Genomic DNA, 16,387 nt, shown 5'->3' on the forward strand with positions numbered 1-16,387 from the left:
CCCCTCGCCTGCAGGTTCTGTCCCCAGAGACAGAAAACCCTCCCTCTTATTAGGTTATGCCCACAGAGGCAGGAAACGCCCTTTGAGGCAAGAGATGCCCCCAGAGGCATGAAGCGCTCCCAGAGGCAAGAAATGCCCTTTCGCCTGCTAGGCCTTGCCCTTTGAGTCAGAAAATACCCCCTCAGGCCTCCCCTTGGCATCACACTGGTTATTGCTGCTCGCCTATTTTGTTTTCCATGTCTTATGCCAGTTCTTTTAAAAATGCTTGTATGATATAGGTTTCTGTTCACCCCTACACTGCTATTCCCCTGACATAGATGAAGCCTTTTACAGACATTGACCCAGTTATATATGGCCATAAAGTAAGAGAGAGATGTTGGGGAATTGTGAGGATGTGGTTGAGCTTGGAAGGGCTTGAGCTTGAGGGGTGTGTCAATCCTGTTAGTCTGTCTCTCCACGGAGAGGTTGAGCAAGGAGGGACAATAGAACCCCAAAAAGGTGTGCCTCTTATTAGTCTCCCTGCTTCACAAAGTGCCCCGCAATCCCGATACTATGGCCATTAGTTAAAAAGAAAGGGGGAATTGTTGGTATCTTCTAGTTCTGCTTTTAAAAACCTCTTCTGTTTCATTTGGCTTAAATCACCCCTGCTTAACACTGCATTCTATTTACATAACCACTGTATTCTATTTACATAACCACTGTGGTCTATTTACATAAATCACTTTTACATTTACATAAAACACCACCTTCCCTCCAGGGCATTGGTGGTTTAGTGGTAGAATTCTCACCTGCTCCACCCCCTCTCCTTATCACACCCTGATCCTCTCCTTGTCACACCCTGATTTTCACCAGTCACTTTTCTCTCCACCCTCTCTGCATCACATCCTGTTCACACCCTACTTGGGAAGTATATATAAAGACAACATTGTTCGTTTTAGTTAGTTGTTAGTTTAGTCTAGTTTGGTATAGATTACCCTGCGTCCTGCATGAATAAAGAGATACTGCGTACAGCTCAACCATGAGTCCCTGGTCGTCTATCTCCCGTCAGTGAAGCTCAGCCTGACACCGGTCCCAGGAGATAGAGCATATGTTCACACATATCCATAAACTAGGGCAAAATGTATATCTGAAAGCAAAAGTACACAATAGTCTGCAGTGAGAACCACCCCCCAACACTTCATCTGCACTATTCCAGACTTTAGGTCCACCATTGTTCAACAATTTGTTTGGCTTTGTATGTTAACTCTCTTTTTCACCCACCAGGTTCCAGATGCTAGAATGATGCCAACCAAACTTTCCTGGACAGATGACCTCACCAATGTCCTGGAGCTCCACTTCCCAAGAGCTCCACCCTACTAGGGAAAGAGAGAGGCAGGCTGGGAGTATGGACCTACCTGTCAACACCCATGTTCAGCAGGGAAGCAATTAGAGAAGCCAGACCTTCCACCTTCTGCATCCCACAATGACCTTGGGTCCATACTCCCAGAGGGATAAGGAATAGGAAGGCTATCGGGAGGGGATGGGATGTGAAGATCTGGTTGTGGGAATTGTGTGGAGTTTTACCCCTCTTGTCCTATGGTTTTGTTAATTGTTGGTATGCTTCTAAATTCTGCTTCTAAAACCCCTTCTGTTACATTGCTTGACGTTGTGGTCTATTTACATGGTCATTCTGTTACATTGGTTTAATCCTCACTCCCCCTGCCTCTGGGACATTTGGTTTAATCCTTGCTGGTTCATGCTTCTTCCTTCTCCCCACCCCCTAACGTACTTCCTTGGTTCCTGACTCTGCCAGCAGAGGAGAGAGATGGAGGACAGAATTGGGTTGTGATTAGATTAGATTAGTTTGGTGGTAAGAATATAGCATAATGGTTATGCATAGGTTAATTTGTTGAACTACATCCCCACTCGTGAATAAAAATTAAACTGCGTTCTCAGCTCAGCCATGAGTCTCTGGTCGTCTCTGTATCCCGCCCATGAAGCCAGCCTGGCAAAAACAACAGTTAATGTTTCCTTTTTAAAATAAATAAATAAATAAATAAAAATTTAAAAAAGAACACCCAGATGTAGACTTCTACCATCTTCTGTATGAACTGCTTCCTCCCAAAACCTCTTTGTATTAGATTCTCAACTGAGTGGAACCCAAGCCAAGTCAGATATTCATTCCCAAGAATGAAAACTTTTATGTGAGATTTTAATTTATTTTACTAAGTAATTAAATTATTTTAATAGGATCTACACATCAGGAAATTTTCAAATCCAGGAGATAAACAAAGCTCACCTTAAATCTTTATGCTGGTTAGCAAGAAACACATTTTGTTTCTGCCACCCTTTATTTATACAAGTAAGTGGTGGGTGTCAAGAGCTGGGACATAGACAGGATCCAGAATCACTGATATTAGAAGCACCTCTTGATGTTAGTTTTTGTTCAAAATTTCGGCAAAACTCTTGACATTCTTGTGTCTCAGTTTCCTCTTGTCCCTTTGGGGGAAGTGTATGTTTATGCCAAAGCCTGAAAGTTGGTAATGTTAATGACCACTACTTACTGGAGTACATACTTTTTTCATGAAAGAGCACATTACACCCAGGAAACTAATTTACTCTTCCTATCTACAGCAGGAAGCTGATGAGATCATTGAACTCAGAGAGTTGAAGTAACTTGCCTAAGGTCTTAGACTGGTAGGAGCAACAGAGTTAGAATTCAAACCCAGATCTACCAGACCCTGGAACTTACCACACAACCACAACTCTATGAATTTCTACACCACACAAAGCAGATATTAGTTATGCTTATCACTTTGCAGCTTGTAGACTCATATAGAGTAAACAGAGTTCTGTGATAAGCAGAGCAAGTTGGTTTCTGATCCATTTGTTCAAAGCAGATATCAAAGTCATTTAATCCCAAGGGAATCTGTATTTATTGACCAAGGAAGAGGATCACAACATACTGTACAGTATGGTGTGGAAATGTACCTCTGTTATGTTGTAATTTTGTAAACCAATATTAAATCACTAATAAAAATATATAGGGATTGGGCACTAGCATAGAGGGTTAAGCGCACATGGGGCGAAGTGCAAGGACCAACGTAAGGATCCTGGTTTGAGCCCCTGGCTCCCCACCTGCAGGGGGGTTGCTTCACAAGCACTGAAGCAGGTCTGCAGATACCTGTCTTCCCCCCCAAGTCTTCCCCTCCTCTCTCTATTTCTCTCTGTCCTATCCAACAACAATGACATCAATAACAAAAATAATAATAGCCACAGCAACAATAAAACAACAAGGGCAACAAAAGGGGAAACAATAGCCTCCAGGAGCAGTGGATTTGTGGTGCAGGCACCGAGCCCCAGCAGTAACCCTAGAAGCTATATATATGTATATATATATATATATACATACATATATATAATTAGGGTGCAAGTGGTGGTGTACCCAGTTAAACACACATATTACTAAGCTCAAGGACTGGGTTCAAGCTCCCACTCCCCACCTAAAAGGGAAGAAGCAGGTCTTCAGCTGCCTATCTTTCTCTCCCTCTCTTTATCTCTCCTCCCTTCTCAATTTCTCTCTGTCCTATCCAATTTTTTTAAGTTAGAAAACATATAATAATTAAAGGAATATACTGTATAGTAAACAACAGGTTAGAGAAATTTATTCCATAAACATCTCCATCTTACAAAATAAACATGCACACACATTTTTGCATTGCATAGATATTATATGTATATATTTGTGCACGTATCTATTATATGTGTATGTGTATCTCTGTTTACTTATTACTGAGGAGCAGAATTACAAATGACTATGAACTTTTGTATGTCAATTTTCTTTTTTGTTCATCTAGCTTTTTGATAGAATATAACATGTAGTACTTTATGCAACTTTTCAATCCTGGAACACATCTCAGGTCCTATAAAGATGTGAATCATGGGTGTTGGGCAGTGGCACACATAGTACAAAGCACAAGGACCTGCACAAGGATCCCAGTTCCATCCCTTGCTCCTCACCTGCAGGGGGCGTCCCTTCACAAGTGGTAGAGCAGGTCTGCAGGTTTCTATCTTTCTCTTTCCCTATCTTCCCCTCCCCTCTCAATTTCTCTCTGTCCTATCCAATAAAACAGGAAAAAAGGGGGGTTCAGGAGCAGTGGATCCATAGTGCCAGCACTGAACCCCAGAAATAACCCTGGAGACCAAAAAAAAAAAGTGAAGCATGACTATAGGTCATCCCACTCTCTTCTAGTCCTCCATCAAGGGCTAAGATTGACTTCAGCTACTGCCGTCTTCTACCATGGCAACTAGTGGAACTCTAAGCACAGGGCCAAGCCAGCCTGCCCTAAGAATCTTCTCCTGCCTATACATTTTGTTTCAACACCCCTAAAGAATTACATACCCATATTTCTGGCTCAGAATAGAAATTAGTCTATTTTCTTTTTGTTATTTATTTATTTAAAAAAGGAGACATTAACAAAAACATAGGATAAGCAGGGTACAACTCCACATGATTCCCAGTAGTCTATTTTCATTCATATGCAATTCTGATTTTCTTCTCATCTCTTTCCCCTTCCCCCCAAGCTCTCCATCAGCTCCCATGACATCATCATGATATTTAGAATAATAGTCTTTTCCCACAGGTCATCAGCTTCTAAAATAAATATTTTTCCATCAGTGGAAGCTGCAGAGTCACAAAATTATTGTACCTCAGTTCAAAGTCACAAGCTCATTAAAGACTGATTACTGTGCTTTTCAAAAAAGAGTGGCAGTGCTGAAAGTAGGATGATTCTCTCCTGTCTTTGTAGGGAAAGAGATGCATAGGCATGGTGACATAAATGATAGTCCTAGAAGGGAGTAACTGAGATTGACAGCAGGTAAGAATACAAGAGAAAGGCAGCAAGAGCAACAAGGAAAACACCACTAAAGCCTTGATTAACATTTCATTGCTTCCTGAACTCTCCTGAAGAACCTAACAGCAGAGTCTGGTGAGTCAGAAGGAAGGGTCAGGAATTCTAAATTCACCTTGTTCCATGTGGAATTTTTCTCACCTCTCTGGGCAGTTGCAGTTGGATTAGATAGTCAGAAATGGCAAATTACTCTACTGTGCCCTCCTTCCTCTTCCTGGTTGCTGGCATTGATCCATTCCTGCATCCTTCCCCAGTGAGCCCAGATGCAGCCTGAGAGTCCTCAGCACACACCAAGCAGCCACTCTCCATGTCAATGAGCATGTGAGGTCTGATGTTCCTGGGCTAGCATTTCCAAGATGCCCATAAAATCCTGACACCCTGATTTCAATTTGCTGACCCAGGACTGTTTCACTTGATAAATGTTCATTTCTGGCACTTAACAATCTATCATAATAGTATTAGCATCACTCATGAAAACAACTGATATTTATTGATACTTACCATTGGAAGGAGACTGAAGCAATAGGGACACTCATCTGACTCGGAATGTCAAAGAGACTGCTAGCTGCAAGAAAGAGTCAGCACTGGCTGTAGAGCTAATCCCAGATGATGGTACTGGGATCAGGGAATACAAGTTACAGGAGACTTATGGCACTGTTTGTAAGTCTATGGTCTATCTCTGCAGCTATTTCAGGATAGTGAGCTTACCCATGTCCCAGGGAGGCTGGAGAACACATTCACAATGCATGTCACCCACAAGGCCCAGATCCTGTGAGGTAGACCTGGTATATGGAATGCAAGAAGTGATGGAGATAACAGCAAGCATCCAGTGGGGCCAGGGGAAGGACACCAGGCAGCTCCAACAAAATCAGCCTTGTGTGTATCTACACCCATGGTGCAAGGGGAACAAAGAATGAAAGAAATATTTGGCACACTGGAGTTAGTGGAGGCTTCCTGGAGAATGTGCCATTAGCTCTGAACTCTGAAAGCATGGACTCCAGTGTGCAGAGATCAAGAGGATGGCCCTCCAGGCAGGAAAAGAGATGAATAAAGATGGAGGTAAGAGATGTTTAAATAGAAAGATAATAATGAAGGAAAGAATAAAACTGGTTCCAGGCAGATTCCAAAGGTGTGCGCATACTTTGCCAAGGAAGTTGGACTTTATGATGTAGTTTAGAGAGTTATGTTGTTCCTCACTTCTCCATTTGTGCAGAGCAATGCTTCTGTGCTTATGCCCCATTTCTAATGCATGTCTCCCTGGAGAAGACTGGGATCAAGGCAGAACTAACTGTCCCTGGATTTGGAGAAGGAGAGGAACATGGTGGCTGGGCATCCAGTAGAATGCTGTGTTCTAATCTCTCCAGACCATGGTGTCACAGGAAAGGTCCTTCCCAAGGTAGACACATACTGGTCCTACTCTGCCCACAACTAGATAAGTTTGTCCAGTCCAAGGATGAGAAAATCCAAAGACTGCTTGATCTTTACAACTAAAAAATCACATTCTGCATGGTCAGTTAGTAGCACACCTGGTTAAGAGCACATGCTCCCATACACAGGGACTCAAGTTCAAGCACCAAGTCCCTTCCTACAGGGAGAAAGTTTCACAATTGGTGGTCTTGCTGAAGGTGTCACTCTCTATCTCCCTTTCTATCTCCCTTTTCTCTCTCAATTTATCTCTATCTGTAACCAATAAAATAAAAATAAATATGTATTTTTAAATATTTTTTAAAACATTCTCTAAACAGCTATTTCAGAGAATGGTGAACTTTTGTTTGCTGTATGACTGATTTTTGAGTTTCTTTTTACTGATTTAATTTTATTATTGACTCAATATTTATTTACACAATTATAACAAGAGTATAATTCCATATCATTCCCACCACCAGAGTTCTATATCCCATTCCCTCCATTGGAAACTATAGTGCTTTCCAATATTAAAGATATGTGTTGACTATTTGTCTATGACTATCTGTCTATATTTGTATATAGTTGCCTTTTTTTTTTCCCTATGGTCTTGCATTCTCTTCCTTTCTAAATCACACCTACACCTATTACTACATCTAAATGTCCTACTTTTTTTTTTTTACTCTTCTCTCTCCAGTTCCTGATGGAGTGGGAGTTAGAGCCATCTGGTCATCTTCCCCCTATCATTTCTTTCCCTGCTGGGAGTTTGGACCAAAATTATTTTTTGGGTGCAGAAGGTGGGAGTTCTGGCTTCTGTAATTGCTTTTCTGCTGGACATGGACATTGGCAGGTTAATCCATATCCTCAGCCTGTTTCTGTCTATCCCTAGTAGGACTTTGGAAAGGTGAGTTCTGGGATACATTGTGAGGTTGTCTGCCCAGGGAAGTCAGGATGGAATCATTATAGCATCTACAACTGGTGGCTGAACGATGGTAAGATATAAAGCAGGACAAAATGATTAATGAACAGGAATGGATCAAATGTGATTAGGGATCTTAAGGTGATAAGAAGGTAGGAATCTATTTTAGGTTTATTCCTGGGAGTAAGGCTATGACAGTTTTTGATTGAGTTTGATAGCTTACATGGAGTTGGACAAAAATATTGTCTGGGAAGATGGTGTCAGAATTGAGAATAGAACTAGACAGCTGGGTTAGGGTAGAGAGTAGTTCCCAATCTATGAATAAAATTAACTGTTTACCCTACCCACCTTACCCAAGGCCCATATATACTCATCTTTAGCACAGGAGCCTGTCAAATGCTTTTTCTGCATCAACTGATAAAATCATGTGGATTTTTCCTTTCATTCTGTTGACATTGTGAAATATATTGATTGGCTTGAAAATGTTGAATAATCCCTATTTCCCAGGGATGAATACCACTTGGTATTAGTGTATTCTCTTAATATACTGTTGGATTCTATTAACCAAGATTTTTTTTTTCAGGATCTCTGTGTCACTGTTTATCAGATATAGATATATAGTTTTCTTTTTTGGTAGAGTCCTTCTGGCTTTGGGGATCCCAGTGATGTTAACCTCATAGATTGTGTTTAGGATTGTTCCCTCTTCTACCTTCTGGAAGGGTTTGAGGAGGACTGGTGTTAGTTCCTCTTTAAATGTTTTATAGAATTCATTAATAGCCATCTGGACCTGGGTTTTTGTTCTTGGGGAGCCTTTTGATTACTGTTTTAATTTCTTTACTAGTGATTAGCTTGTTAAGTTTATCTACTTCCTGGACACTGTCTGAAGTGAAACATGTCTAGGTGGTACTGGTTGCACTGATTAGGTTGAGCCATCTTGCTTCTTGAGTAAAATGATCATTCCCATAGTCTAGCAACTAAAAGCTAGAGGGAATCTGAATCCCTGGTGGTAGTGAAACCATACCAGAGAAAGAAAGTCCTGTCCTTTAGTCTCAGTTGTTGCTAGTTTCTATCAACACCTGTTGCTCAACCTAATCCTAACTGGTACCAAAGGGATAGGAACTAAAATGTATTTTAATCATGCCAGTCACTCTAGGCATATTCAAATTAGTCAGTCAACAAATTGAGGGCCCACAAGATACCATGTGTGGGGGACAAAAGTGAGAACTAAACCAAATTAGAGCCTGCCCTCATTACTTACACTCTATTGGAAAAAACAGTAGATAATAGCATAACCACACACTATAACAAGAGAAAAAAAAAGGTAAATAACTACAGTGCTGATTAAGGAATGAGGAGGTGGCGAAAGCCTACAGGAGCCTTCCTGAGGAGGGAGATATCTAAGAAGAAACCTGCAGAATTAAAAGAAACCAACCTTGTGAAATAGAACTACAGAGAGAAGAGTCACAGGTTAAAGGGATACTATATGCAGAGGTCCTGAGCCAGGAAAGAAATTGATCTGGAAAAGAAATTGAGACCAGACCAGGGTATCTGGGTGAATATATAGTTCTTGTAGCAACTGGCATTGACCTTTCAACAGGAGAAACTGAGCTACTTAAGAATCTACCATGCAGGGAATTGGGCGGTAGCACAATGGGTTAAGCGCATGTGGCACAAAGCACAAGGACCAGAGTAAGGATCCTGGTTCAAGCCCCCAGCTCCCCACCTGCAGGGGAGTCACTTCACAAGCGGTGAAGCAGGTCTGCAGGTGTCTATCTTTCTCTCCCCCTCTCTGTCTTCCCCTCCTCTCTCCATTTCTCTCTGTCCTATCTAACAACAACAACATCAATAACAACAATAATAACTACAACAACAATGAAAAACAACAAAGGCAACAAAAGAGAAAATAAATAAACATTTAAAAAAAAGAATCTACCATGCTAACCTCCATTTTAAGATTTTACAGCTTATGGGAAATAGCTTTCTGATTATAATGGGTACCTCTGTGAAACCAGTTGGCATATGTTCATAGGTCAAAAGGAAAGAGAAAACCAGCTTTAATATATTGTGGAGCTGAGGGTGGTGATGGAAAAACAAATGGTTTTCCTGTTGGAAAATAACCCCTCAAGGAGAGAAGAATATGTCCTTTGAGTTTATTCATGAGTCCACAAGCTCTGCTGTCTTAGCCAAACACACCACACCCCAGGAGCCTCCAGATACCAAATATTAGCATCTTTCAGGAATTTCCACTGGAAGAGTAGGTTCAGTGGTAGATTTTTAGAAGGAAGTAAAAAAAAAAAAAAATGGAGAGAGAAGAAAAAAAAAGGAATGTTTCAGTACTGTTTAGAAGGGAGAATGGTGGAAGGGTCACACTGTCCTGCAGTCTCAACAAATCAAGTCACTAACAAAGCCTGGAGCAAAGAACTAAGTGAAGGTTTCCTGTTTCAAAGGTCTCTGAAGGAGTTGACTCTCACCCCCAGTGAGGGCAGGATTGCTGGGGCCCTGCGTTCATGTATAGATGCTTATTCTGTCCCACAGACCTGGACTCAACAAGTGAAGGATGGGGCCCAGGGACCTCCCTCTTCAACAAGTCCTGGGAGTTTCTGTCAATTAAGGAATGTCACCCATTAGGCCTGGAGACTGGATGTTTGGGCAAGAAGAGGACAAAGTTAGAGGTTAAGAGAGTGCTTGGGAACTCAGGATGACTGTGGATACCTCCTGACTTAAAATGTCAGACTCCTTGCCCTGCCTGGGCCACTGTTACCTTTCCTTGCAGACACCCTCATTTCCTTACCTAACTCCCTCTCTATCACAATCTGTGGCAAGACTCCAGCCCTGGTGGGTGTGTGTGTGTGTGGGGGGGGGGGGGGGATCCAACTTCCTGCTATCACCAAACTGCTCACGGTGGCTACCAAAGAAGACATAGTCATTCTGAACTTCCAGGCTTGGAAGTTGACAGCTCAAGTTAACATCCTCTATCTGTGCAGGAACCTGATGGCAGGCCCCTCCCCTGGGCACCTTTCTCCATGCTCTCCTGGGTGAGTAGCCTTTCTCTTCACAGGCATAGTCTCCAGATTTCAGACTGGCTGTAACCTCCACCCCCTTGGTGCCTACCTCCTCCACCTGCAACTACCTGTCTCCCTTATAATGAACTTCCATGAAAATCTATCTCTACTCAGCACCTTCAACTCCTCCCCATGTGCTTCCTTGGACATCCTCTTCAGCCTCCTTCTGCCAACTCTCTGCTCCATAGAAACATCTCCACTAAAGTCTCTCATCACTCCCATATCACCAGATCATGAGTTCCCAACCCCCAATCACCACTAGTAATTCTTGGATAAAGGATCAGCGTTCAGCACACTTTACTTCCCTCCTCCCATCTTTCTTCCCTGCACGTCTAACATGCCCACCCTTTCCTTGTTTTCATATCAATTCTCTTTTCTGTTAACCACTTCTTAATCTTTTACTGCCATATCCTCCTCACTCTTGATGTTGGAAGCCCCCTGATGCTCTGCCTCTTCTCTCTGACTTTAATTGTTACTCCTCCAATGGTCTAATCAAGACCCATGACCTGAAATACTCTTGGCCATCAAGCTTTTCCCTCCTGCCCCATCCTTGCCTCTGAACTAGACTTAGGTTCTCCAGCCTTTCATGTGACATTGCTTCTTGAACATTTTTTGAGAAATCTCAAAATTATGTGTGTCCAGAGATTCTTCATTGCTCTCTTCATACCTGCATATATATATATATATATATATATATATATATATATATATATATATATATCCACACTGGACCGTGCTTCACCAGCTCCTCTGACAGCCTATTCCCCATCCTCCCCCTTCCTCCCTATTCCACTGCAGGTGTCTCACCTCATTACCTGGCTTCCACTCTGACCCCAGCTCCCATGGCCTATCCACTGAACAGCCAAAGAGTTAGGTCTCCTCCATCTTTACATCAGACCACTCAAGCCTTCCCACCCTCTCTCATCACACTGGGAATACCAAGGCTCAGCAGTCACCAGCCAGCCCACACAACAGCTGTCTCTTATCCCCACCATCTTCTACTTGTTTCTGTTCCATAGTCTCAGCACTCATCCTACTGATGGTCCTTCAAATAGCCCAAGCTATTTTCATTTCAGAAACTGTCCTATGACAGAAAAACATCTAAACTTTATTTAAGTGATTGTTTCTTTAACTTACTGGATCATGAATAGCACTGTGAATAGTAGCAATTTGTGTTTTGCAAACTTCGCTTCTAGGTATACTTGGAATAAAGAATGTCCCTATTCAGAAAGGAGAAACACAAAGTGAAGCTTGGACTTAGTTTGGTGTATTGCACCAAAGCAAAGGACTGTGGGGAAGGAGAGCATGGAGGATGCTGGGGGCTCCTGGCTTTGATGGTAAAAAGCACCTAGGTAGGGTATGAGAGTATTTTACAGTTACCTGTCAGAGGGAGATGAGAAATTGTACCCGTGTGTCAAATTGAACTATAAACCATTAACTTCCCAATAAAATGGCTGGTAAAAAAGTTCCTACTTACCAAATTCCCTGTGCTGCCTCCTTAGACCAGTCAGGGCAGGGAAAAAGGCCTTGAGTTTTCCCTTATTTTGGCCCCCTTATTTCATCTCCACCAGTAGCCTGATTTCTTCTTCTGGAATCCCTGGATCCCAGAGGGGAATAGCTGGGTGTAATGCTAGTGCTAGTCTTGGCCAAATGAATTTCATGTTTCTTGAAAGGGGCCTTTTGGAGTAAGCCAGAAAGTGGGGCTATTTTTGGCCCATGCAGGTGGTAAATCACAGCATGGAGACAACTGCCCACTCCTCCAGCTGCCAGGCCTCCCTGAGAGATATTCTCACTCTCTGTGGTCCTGCTTCTGCTCTTTTAGAATGTCACCCTAACTCTGCAGTGCTGAAACTATACCGATGAACAGCTTGTCTACATAATATATGCTGACACCCTACTGCACCTGGAGTTACAGGGACCCAGGAGATGGAATCCTTAGCTAGAGCTCATCTGGGCCCAATCATCTGTGTTATAGATGAGACAGCAAAGGCCCATAGAAACAAGATAGCATGCCCATGGTCAGAAGGAGAGGAGTCCAAGCCAAGGACCTACATCCTTGGTGTCTTTTTGTCTATATGAAAGTGTGAGTAAGGTCAGCAAAATAGTTCACCTGGATAGTGCACTGCTTTGCCACATGGGCAACTCAGGTTCAAGTCTTGTTCCCACCACATTGAAGAAAGTATTGATGCTGTGGTGTCTCTCTTTTCTTCCTTCTCCAGCACTATCTCTCTCTCCCCTGTGTCTCTCTATCCCTCTCTCAAAAAAAAAGTCTGTGTAATAGCAAAGGGCTAGGCCAAACTTCTGTAGTGTAACCATATTTACTGTGGTCGTATTTACATATAGATGAATATTGTTATGAAAAGATAAGCCGAGTCTATAACTTGTTTTTATTTTGGTTTCACTTCCTACTGTTTTGAAGCTCTTTTTCATGACCACACTTGTTTGTAAAATCCTTCCCACTCTGGCTTTCTCATTTTCATCTTCCTTGCTCAGTGCTGCAGAGTGATCTTTTCAAATTGTGAGTCAGGTCCTTTTCCCTCCAGGCTTGAAAGCCTTCCATAGTCTCTCATTATGAGTCTTCTTTTTTCATTTTTTTTAAATTGAGGGATTAATGGTTTACAGTCAATAGTAAAATACACTAGTTTGTACATGTGCATACCTCAGTTTTCCACATAACAAACCTCCCCCAAGTCCTCCTCCTCCATCATGTTCCAATATTCCAGGAGCTGAACATCCCCCCTCCCATCCTAGAGTCTTTTATTTTGGTGCAATACACCAACCATTATGACTGTTTAGACAAAGGCCAAACTCTCCTCGTTATATTGCTGGCCTTACTGCTGGGCAACCACACAGATTTCTTTCAGTTTCTCAGAAGCACTGGACTCCCTCTCCCATATCAGGGCCTTCTAGAATATTAATTCCTCTCACTAAAATACACAGGCACACATATTTGCATGGCCACACACATACACAGAGACAAACTGTGTCAAGTCTTGAGAACTGGGCTCAAACATCACTTCCTGCTTTTCCAAACACTCCCCTTTCATACTATCTCACACCTGTGAGATTCAGTCTTAGAGCAACATCCACTAGACTGTAAGGTCGGGGGAAGAGAGAGGGGTCACTCTATACATCATTCTTTCCTCCAAGGATAACCCATCACCTAGTCCCTAGTGTGAGTTCAGATTCTGGCTCTGTCCCTGACTGTGTTCTCCTATTATTAGCTTATTTCTCTCTGCATTTCTCTTCTCATCTGTAAAATGGGGAAAAAATAATGCTGTTAGTATTTATGGAATGAGTGAGTGACTGGAAAGACACAAGGGATAGGGAAACCAGGAAGATAGTAAAGGAAATATTGTCTGTGGGGGCCAGGCAGTGGTGCACATGGTTAAGTACACATAGTACTATGTGCAAGGTCCCACACAAGGATTCAGGTTCAAGCCTCTGGCTCCCCACCTTCAAGGAGAACACTTCATAAGGAGTGAAGCAGGTCTGCTGGTGTCTGTCAGTCTCTCTCTCCTCTACCTCCTCCACCTCTCTCAGTTTCTCCCTGTCCTATCCAATAAAATGGAAAAATAAAATGGGAGCCAGTTATAGTGGGTTCATAATGTTGGCACTGAGCCCTATCCATAACCCTGGAGGAAAAAAGAAAAAAAAAAGGAAATGTTGTTTGGAAAAAATGATTCTGCATCAGCACCAAGAAGACAAGGGCAAGCTGCAGGCTGCACATGCTAGTGTGAGGAGTAACGCCATCTTTGTTTCTTTTTTATCAACTAATTTTTGAACAGCCGGACTCGAGATCAGGACTGTTGCAAAGATGTGTGGTGAAAGCAGCCCTGCCCACACTGTATGACCAAGCAACATGGACCCCTGGTTCCTTCACAGCTAACAGCCAGAGGAGCCAGCTCACCTCACAGAACAGAAAAAAGGGGAGAGGTGGAGGGGGGGCTTGTACACCTGAATATGTGCAAACTCATAATGGGAGTCTTTCCAGTGATCTCTGTCTCACAAACCAAGGAGTGGACTGTCAGACCATGACCCAAGGAAAAAAATCAGTCACACCCCTTCAAGCCTGGGTGTCTCTGAGCTCTGCTTTTATGTCTGACAATTCTGTCTCTCCTAGAAAGTCCTTTCTGACTCACACTGTTAACTCCAGCTCGAGGGGTAAACTTCAAGGATTGGAGTGACTTGTTCTCTTAACTATTCTGTAGCAACCTTCCCATCAGCTTATGGCTCAAAGCAGAAATTGGTTCCTGACTACTGCTTTCTGGCAAAGGGTAGATCAGGTGCTGGCACAAGAGCCCAGACTTGGGATGGAGCCACACAGCCATGAGCTTTGTCCCAGATATCACCTGGGCTTCAGTCACTCTTTACTACAGGCTCTCTGTGACATAAACTCTCCCTCTGGCCCCAGCGGTAATAAGCACAGGAACAACAAACACCTCATGGCCTTGTCCCAGACAGATATAAGCTCCCCCAAAGGACTGAATTCCAGTCGGCAGCCCTCCCTGAATGCTTCCTGAGTGGATGGATGACAGAGGGAAGTGCCAAGCAACAAATATATAGGGATCATTGTGGTGTCAGAACTACTCGTGTGCCATAAAGGATACAGCAGTTCTGTTTTTTTTTTGGGGGGGAGGTCTCCTTATGTGACTGCTGGTAAGTGACAAAACCACCAAGGAGCTATGTTCCTCCTATCCACATGCACTGATCACCTGCTCTGTGTTATCACAGGCAGTGTGCAGCTGAGAGTCCTGAAATGTGAGCGAAGTTCCTGAGCACTGCAGAATGCAAAGAGAAGAGAGCTTCACTGGACCATGCTGTTCAAGAAGAGGATTCCGAGAAAAGCAGAATGAAGGTAAAGGAAGTCTGGGCAGATCTGCCCAGGCTGGAAGAGCAGACCTGGGGCAGGTGGACAGAGCATCTCAGAGTGAGGCATAGAAACTGAAGGGACCTGCTCTTCACACTCAAATCCCAGCCCCACTGATTGCTATCATTTGATCTTGGACAGTTTTCTCAGCTAAAGCTTCTGTTTCAACATTTGTGATCAGATGGTGATAATAAAGGCAATTATATCCTAGGGTGGCTGGAAGGATTAATGAGTTAAATAATACAGGGAGAGATCTTAGTAGAATAAGTCTCAGTATGCAGTGACTTAATGTTGCTACAATTTTGATCACGAGAACTGAAACTAGAGCTGGGAAATCAAAACAAAAGGCTGGATCCACGTCATCTCAGTGAAGCAGAGTCACACAGTACTTGGTGACAGACTGTGTCTAGGTAACAGAGGAGGAGGGGGAATTGGGCAGTGACTTTCGTCACTGATGGACAGTGTGGACACAGCCACAAGCTCTTCTTCTAGCATTTGCCTTTCTTCCGTAGCCAGTCAACAGCGTCAGGTTGAGCCTGATGTAAAGTTTCGAGACCTCCTTTGAATCTGGAGAGGTGGCAGTCGTTGACTATGTGGGTCATAGTCTGTCTGTAGCCACAGGGGCAGATTGGGTTGTCTCTGGCTCCCCAGCAATGGAACATAGTGGCGTACCGGCCATGGCCTGTTTGATAGCAATTGAGGAGGGCCCAATCATAATGTGCTAGGTCAAAGCTGGGTTGACGCTTGCAGGGGTCTGTGATGAGGTGTTTGTTCTTTACCTCAGCTGACTGCCAACTCTGTTTCCAAGAGTCTGGAACAGAGAAGTTCAGTGTAGGCATAGGAGACCAGATTGGATGACGAGACGTCAAGCGTTGAACAGGTGGGCGAAGATATCTGCGTATATTGGCAGGTCCGGTCGAGCATAGACGTGGGAAATGAACTTAGATGATGCCGCATCCTGAAAAATATCTGGTGGGACGATGTTGCTAAGAACTGGCAGCCATGGAACCGGGGTGGAATGGATGGTTCCAGAAATTATCCTCATGGAGAAATATAATTTGGAATTGACCAAGTGGACATGGGGGCTACAGAACCATACTGGGGCACAGTATTCTGCAGTGGAATAGCATAATTCCAGAGATGATGATCGTAGTGTGGAAGTGCTCGCACCCCATGAGAAGCTGGCCAGTCTTGCAATGATGTTATTCCTCGCGCCCACCTTTGCTGCAGTTTTTATGAGATG

The sequence above is a fragment of the Erinaceus europaeus genome, chromosome 9 (assembly GCF_950295315.1).
Source record: "Erinaceus europaeus chromosome 9, mEriEur2.1, whole genome shotgun sequence".
In the NCBI taxonomy this organism is placed as follows: domain Eukaryota; kingdom Metazoa; phylum Chordata; class Mammalia; order Eulipotyphla; family Erinaceidae; genus Erinaceus; species Erinaceus europaeus.